The sequence below is a fragment of the Lontra canadensis genome, unplaced genomic scaffold, assembly GCF_010015895.1.
Source record: "Lontra canadensis isolate GAN:19392208 unplaced genomic scaffold, GSC_riverotter_1.0 scaffold20, whole genome shotgun sequence".
In the NCBI taxonomy this organism is placed as follows: domain Eukaryota; kingdom Metazoa; phylum Chordata; class Mammalia; order Carnivora; family Mustelidae; genus Lontra; species Lontra canadensis.
The window spans coordinates 6,604,434-6,611,924 of NW_022631014.1; the positions used below are offsets into that span (position 1 = coordinate 6,604,434).

The 7,491-nt window shown below is 39.5% G+C and overlaps 1 pseudogene; it reads left to right on the forward strand.

Moving 5' to 3' along the window:
* The first annotated feature begins 381 nt into the window (after positions 1-381).
* LOC116869807 lies at positions 382-695 on the forward strand (annotated as a pseudogene).
* The last annotated feature ends 6,796 nt before the right edge of the window (positions 696-7,491 follow it).

Genomic DNA, 7,491 nt, shown 5'->3' on the forward strand with positions numbered 1-7,491 from the left:
GAGTGAATAACAGGAGGCAAGGGTCACTGGGGGACATCTTGAGAAGGCTGCCTACCACTTCCTTGCAGAGAACACTCCTGCTGCAAAGCCTCTGTCTCCTGGGTATAGCATTGCTGGGCTTGTCGAAATTTTTTGTGCAGATAGGTCACCTGGAGCTTTTGTTAGCATGCAGATTCTGCTTCATTAACTCTAGGGTGGGATTTGAGATTCTGGCTCCCAGGTAATCCTAATGCTTCTGGATTAGGACTAAACTTTGAATAGTGAGGTAGTAAAAAAACCAATGTGCCTCCTGGCTTAACCTAAAAAAATTACATTTGGCCTCTCTTCCAATACCGAGAGAAGATCCATACCTAAAAGATCTTTACTAAGTTGGCTTTCATCATGGTGTACCATGGCCAGGGCCAAAAAGTGCAGAAGGTGATCATTTAGCCCATCAACCTTATCTTCAGAGACTTGCAAAATAGATCTCGAATTCAGGTGTGGCTTTACGAGCAAGTGGACATGTGGATAGAGGGCTGTATCATTGGTCTTGATAAGTACATGAACCTCTTGTTAGATGATGTCGAAGAGATTCATTCTGAAACAAAGGCAAGAAAACAACTGGGTCAGATCATACTAAAAGGAGTTAATATTACCCTGCTCCAAAGTGTCTCCAGCTAGAAATGATCAATGAAGTGAGAAATTCTTGAGAAGGCCATGTAGTTTGTTTTTTTTAGATGTCCTTTGTTGGGAGTGTAGTTCTAAAATATTTGTTTGCATTTTTAAAAAAAGATTATTTATTTATTTATTTGACACAGAGAGAGAGAGAGATCATAAGTTGGCAGAGTGGTAGGCAGAGAGAGAGGGGGAAGCAGGCTCCCCATTGAGCAGAGAGCATGATGCGGGGCTAGACTCCAGAACACCGAGACCATGACCTAAACCAAAGGCAGAGGCTTAATCCACTGAGCCACCCAGGTGCCCCTGTTCATATTGTTCTGGTTACCTTTATGTTATTACCAGAGGACAATAAATGCTGTGTGATTGTTTTTATAAAGAAAAAAAAGTCATTACTAGACCAAAGCCGAATATGTTAAGTCACAAATTGTAAAGTCTTTGGATATCCCAACATATTGCTTTTAAAACAACAGAATCCAGACATATGAAAAATCAGTATGCAGTCTCTTGGTTATGATGCAAATGGTAAGGTATACTTTCTCCAATTTTCTTTTATAGAACTGCATCATGAGGAGGAGGAATGAGTTTTTATATGGATTTAGAAGGTAAGAGATGGTCCTGTATATTGCCTATGGTTTAAATGACAATCCTATTGTTACCACTATTAAGACATTTTGTTTTTCCTGCACAGTCAGAAAGAAGTGTCTACGCCTTAGGAATAAATTTACTTTCTAGAATATAGATAAATAAATCTGTAGGTAATTAGTAAAGACTTGCTAGTAGTAAGCATACCAATTCATGAGACTAGCAGTTTACTCCTAGAGTCTGTGGGCAGAAAGTCATCCAGGTTTGTAGGAAGAACTGAAATCAGAAGCCCATGCAATGTGGGTTTTGCATATAGAATCCTACCCAGCTGTATAACATCCTGTCATATTATATACACATTACAGGGCACAAATCCTGCTCACTTGGGGGCATGGTGCAAAGAATCTGGAAAGAGGCAGCCACTGGCCTTATACACTTAGTCACATGGCCCTACAGCCCTGAAATACAGGACTGATCAATTCTCTGCTGGTGGATGCTACTGGCTCCATAAGCAGTATTTTCAAACTTGAGTGCATTAGCATCACCTGGAGGGTTTGTTAAAACAGAAATTGCTGGCGTCACCTGCAGAGTTTCTGATTCATTAGACCTGGGTGGAGCTCAAGAAATTGCATTCAAACAAGTTCCTAGGTGGTGTTGCTGCGGTGATCAGTGACCATACACTTTGAGAACCACTGGTCTAGATGAAAGGGAGACACCCAAGTCTCTCAGTGCCCTCTGAGTGTTGCTGATAAATTGGAATAGAGAACTTAGGAGACTGTTCAGTTAATGGGGATCACACTAGGACAGATTCCACTGCTGGGAGGGATTTTCAGTTAGACAAGTTTTCAAAAGTAGGAAGATCAGATGGGAAGATGAGTGAGAAAGTCAGCAAGATGTGTTGTTCCTTTAGTGGGATAGCATGCCCCATTGTTGGGGCTAGCTCTTTGTATTATTATTATTTTTTTTTTGAAATTTACTTTTTTTTTAATTTTATTTTTTATAAACATATATTTTTTTCCCCAGGGGTACAGGTCTGTGAATCGCCAGGTTTACACACTTCACCGCACTCATCATAGCACATACCCTCCCCAATGTCCATAATAACCCCACCCCCCTTTCCCACCCCCCCTCCCCCCAGCAACCCTCAGTTTGTTTTGTGAGATTAAGAGTCACTTACGGTTTATCACCCTCCCAATCCCATCTTGCTTCATTTACTCTTCTCCTACCCCCTTAACCCCCATGTTGCATCTCCTCTCCCTCATATCAGGGAGATCATATGATAGTTGTCTTTCTCCGATTGACTTATTTCGCTAAGCATGATACCCTCTAGTTCCATCCACGTCGTCGCAAATGGCAAGATTTCATTTCTTTTGATGGCTGCATAGTATTCCATTGTGTATATATACCACATCTTCTTTATCCATTCGTCTGTTGATGGACATCTAGGTTCTTTCCATAGTTTGGCTATTGTAGACATTGCTGCTATAAACATTCGGGTGCATGTGCCCCTTCGGATCACTACGTTTGTATCTTTAGGGTAAATACCCAGTAGTGCAATTGCTGGGTCATAGGGTAGTTCTATTTTCAACATTTTGAGGAACCTCCATGCTGTTTTCCAGAGTGGTTGCACCAGCTTGCATTCCCACCAACAGTGTAGGAGGGTTCCCCTTTCTCCGCATCCTCGCCAGCATCTGTCATTTCCTGACTTGTTCATTTTAGCCATTCTGACTGGTGTGAGGTGGTATCTCATTGTGGTTTTGATTTGTATTTCCCTGATGCCGAGTGATATGGAGCACTTTTTCATGTCTGTTGGCCATCTGGATGTCTTCTTTGCAGAAATGTCTGTTCATGTCTTCTGCCCATTTCTTGATTGGATTATTTGTTTTTTGGGTGTTGAGTTTGCTAAGTTCTTTATAGATTCTGGACACTAGCCCTTTATCTGATATGTCGTTTGCAAATATCTTCTCCCATTCTGTCAGTTGTCTTTTGGTTTTGTTAACTGTTTCCTTTGCTGTGCAAAAGCTTTTGATCTTGATGAAGTCCCAATAGTTCATTTTTGCCCTTGCTTCCCTTGCCTTTGGCGATGTTCCTAGGAAGATGTTGCTGCGGCTGAGGTCAAAGAGGTTGCTCCCTGTGTTCTCCTCAAGGATTTTGATGGATTCCTTTCTCACATTGAGGTCCTTCATCCATTTTGAGTCTATTTTCGTGTGTGGTGTAAGGAGATGACCCAATTTCATTTTTCTGCATGTGGCTGTCCAATTTTCCCAACACCATTTATTGAAGAGGCTGTCTTTTTTCCATTGGACGTTCTTTCCTGCTTTGTCGAAGATTAGTTGACCATCGAGTTGAGGGTCTATTTCTGGGCTCTCTATTCTGTTCCATTGATCTATGTGTCTGTTTTTGTGCCAGTACCATGCTGTCTTGAGGATGACAGCTTTGTAATAGAGCTTGAAGTCTGGAATTGTGATGCCACCAACTTTGGCTTTCTTTTTCAATATTCCTTTGGCTATTCGAGGTCTTTTCTGGTTCCATATAAATTTTAGGATTATTTGTTCCATTTCTTTGAAAAAAATGGATGGTACTTTGATAGGAATTGCATTAAATGTGTAGATTGCTTTAGGTAGCATAGACATTTTCACAATATTTATTCTTCCAATCCAGGAGCATGGAACATTTTTCCATTTCTTTGTGTCTTCCTCAATTTCTTTCATGAGTACTTTATAGTTTTCTGTGTATAGATTCTTAGTCTCTTTGGTTAGGTTTATTCCTAGGTATCTTATAGTTTTGGGTGCAATTGTAAATGGGATTGACTCCTTAATTTCTCTTTCCTCTGTCTAGTTGTTGGTGTAGAGAAATGCAACTGATTTCTGTGCATTGATTTTATATCCTGACACTTTACTGAATTCCTGTACAAGTTCTAGCAGTTTTGGAGTGGAGTCTTTTGGGTTTTCCACGTATAGTATCATATCATCTGTGAAGAGTGATAGTTCGACTTCTTCTTTGCCAATTTGGATGCCTTTAATTTCCTTTTGTTGTCTGATTGCTGAGGCTAGGACTTCTAGTACTATGTTGAATAGCAGTGGTGATAACGGACATCCCTGCCATGTTCCTGACCTTAGTGGAAAAGCTTTCAGTTTTTCTCCATTGAGAATGATATTTGCGATGGGTTTTTCATAGATGGATTTGATAATATTGAGGTATGTACCCTCTATCCCTACACTTTGAAGAGTTTTGATCAAGAAGGGATGCTGTACTTTGTCAAATGCTTTTTCAGCATCTATGGAGAGTATCATATGGTTCTTGTTCTTTCTTTTATTAATGTGTTGTATCACATTGATTGATTTGCGGATGTTGAACCAACCTTGCAGCCCTGGAATAAATCCCACTTGGTCGTGGTGAATAATCCTTTTAATGTACTGTTGAATCCTATTGGCTAGTATTTTGGTGGGAATTTTCGCATCTGTGTTCATCAAGGATATTGGTCTGTAGTTCTCTTTTTTGATGGGATCCTTGTCTGGTTTTGGGATCAAGGTGATGCTGGCCTCATCAAATGAGTTTGGAAGTTTTCCTTCCATTTCTATTTTTTGGAACAGTTTCAGGAGAATAGGAATTAGTTCTTCCTTAAATGTTTGGTAGAATTCCCCTGGGAAGCCGCCTGGCCCTGGGCTCTTGTCTGTTGGGAGATTTTTGATGACTGTTTCAATCTCCTTACTGGTTATGGGTCTGTTCAGGCTTTCTATTTCTTCCTGGTTCAGTTGTGGTAGTTTATATGTCTCTAGGAATGCATCCATTTCTTCCAGATTGTCAAATTTGTTGGCATAGAGTTGCTCATAATATGTTCTTATGATTGTCTGTATTTCTTTGGTGTTCGTTGTGATCTCTCCTCTTTCATTCATGATTTTATTTATTTGGGTCCTTTCTCTTTTCTTTTTGATAAGTCTGGCCAGGTGTTTATCAATCTTATTAATTCTTTCAAAGAACCAGCTCCTAATTTTGTTGATTTGTTCTGTTGTGTTTTTGGTTTCTATTTCATTGATTTCTGCTCTGATCTTTATGATTTCTCTTCTCTTGCTGGGTTTAGGGTTTCTTTCTTGTTCTTTCTCCAGCTCCTTTAGGTGTAGGGTTAGGTTGTGTACCTGAGACCTTTCTTGTTTCTTGAGAAAGGCTTGTACCGCTATATATTTTCCTCTCAGGACTGCCTTTGTTGTGTCCCACAGATTTTGAACCGTTGTGTTTTCATTATCATTTGTTTCCATGAATTTTTTCAATTCTTCTTTAATTTCCTGGTTGACCCATTCATTCTTTAGAAGGATGCTGTTTAGTCTCCATGTATTTGGGTTCTTTCCAAATTTCCTCTTGTGATTGAGTTCTAGCTTCAGGGCACTGTGGTTTGAAAATATGCAGGGAATGATCCCAATCTTTTGATACCGGTTGAGACCTGATTTAGGACCAAGGATGTGATCTATTCTGGAGAATGTTCCATGTGCACTAGAGAAGAATGTGTATTCTGTTGCTTTGGGATGAAATGTTCTGAATATATCTGTGATATCCATCTGGTCCAGTGTGTCATTTAAGGCCTTTATTTCCTTGTTGATCTTTTGCTTGGATGATCTGTCCATTTCAGTGAGGGGAGTGTTAAAGTCCCCTACTATTATTGTATTATTGCTGATGTGTTTCTTTGATTTTATTAATTGGTTTATATAGTTGGCTGCTCCCACATTAGGGGCATAGATATTTAAAATTGTTAGATTTTCTTGTTGGACAGAGCCTTTGAGTATGATATAGTGTCCTTCCTCATCTCTTATTATAGTCTTTGGCTTAAAATATAATTGATCTGATATAAGGATTGCCACTCCTGCTTTCTTCTGATGTCCATTAGCATGGTAAAATCTTTTCCACCCCCTCACTTTAAATCTGGAGGGGTCTTCGGGTTTAACATGAGTTTCTTGTAGGCAACATATAGATGGGTTTTGGTTTTTTATCCATTCTGATACCCCGTGTCTTTTGATTGGGGCATTTAGCCCATTAACGTTCAGGGTAACTATGAGAGATATGAATTTAGTGCCATTGTATTGCCTGTAAGGTGACTGTTATTGTATATTGTCTCTGTTTCTTTCTGATCTACTACTTTTAGGCTCTCTCTTTGCTTAGAGGAACCCTTTCAATATTTCCTGTAGAGCTGGTTTGGTGTTTGCAAATTCTTTCAGTTTTTGTTTGTCCTGGAAGCTTTTAATCTCTCCTTCCATTTTCAATGATAGCCTAGCTGGATATAGTATTCTTGGCTGCATGTTTTTCTCGTTTAGTACTCTGAATATATCATGCCAGCTCTTTCTGGCCTGCCAGGTCTCTGTGGATAAGTCTGCTGCCAATCTAATATTTTTACCATTGTGTTACAGACTTCTTTTCCCCAGCTGCTTTCAGGATTTTCTCTTTGTCACTAAGACTTGGAAATTTGACTATTAGGTGACGGGGTGTGGACCTATTCTTATTGATTTTGAGTGGGGTTCTCTGAACCTCCTGGATTTTGATGCTTGTTCCCTTTGCCATATTGGGGAAATTCTCTCCAATAATTCTCTCCAGTATACCTTCTGCTCCCCTCTCTCTTTCTTCTTCTTCTGGAATCCCAATTATTCTAATATTGTTTCGTCTTATGGTGTCACTTATCTCTCGAATTCTGCCCTCGTGGTCTAATAGCTGTTTGTCCCTCTTTTGCTCAGCTTCTTTATTCTCTGTCATTTGGTCTTCTATATCGCTAATTCTTTCTTCTGCCTCATTTATCCTAGCAGTGAGAGCCTCCATTTTTGATTGCACCTCATTAATAGCTTTTTTTATTTCAACTTGATTAGATTTTAGTTCTTTTATTTCTCCAGAAAGGGCTTTTATGTCTCCCAAGAGGGTTTCTCTAATATCTTCCATGGCTTTTCGAGCCCGGCTAGAACCTTGAGAATCGTCATTCTGAACTCTAGATCTGACATATTACCAATGTCTGTATTGATTAGGTCCCTAGCCTTTGGTACTGCCTCTTGTTCTTTTTTTTTGTGGTGAATTTTTCTGCCTTGTCATTTTGTCCAGATAAGAGTATATGAAGGACCAAGTAAAATACTAAAAGGGTGGCAACAACCCCAGGAAAATATGCTTTAGCCAAATCAGAAGAGATCCCAAATCGTGAGGGGTGGGGGAAGGGGATATAAAGAGGTTCAGAAAGAAAAAAAAAAGAAGAAAAAAAAGAAAAAAGAAAAAAGAAACAAATAA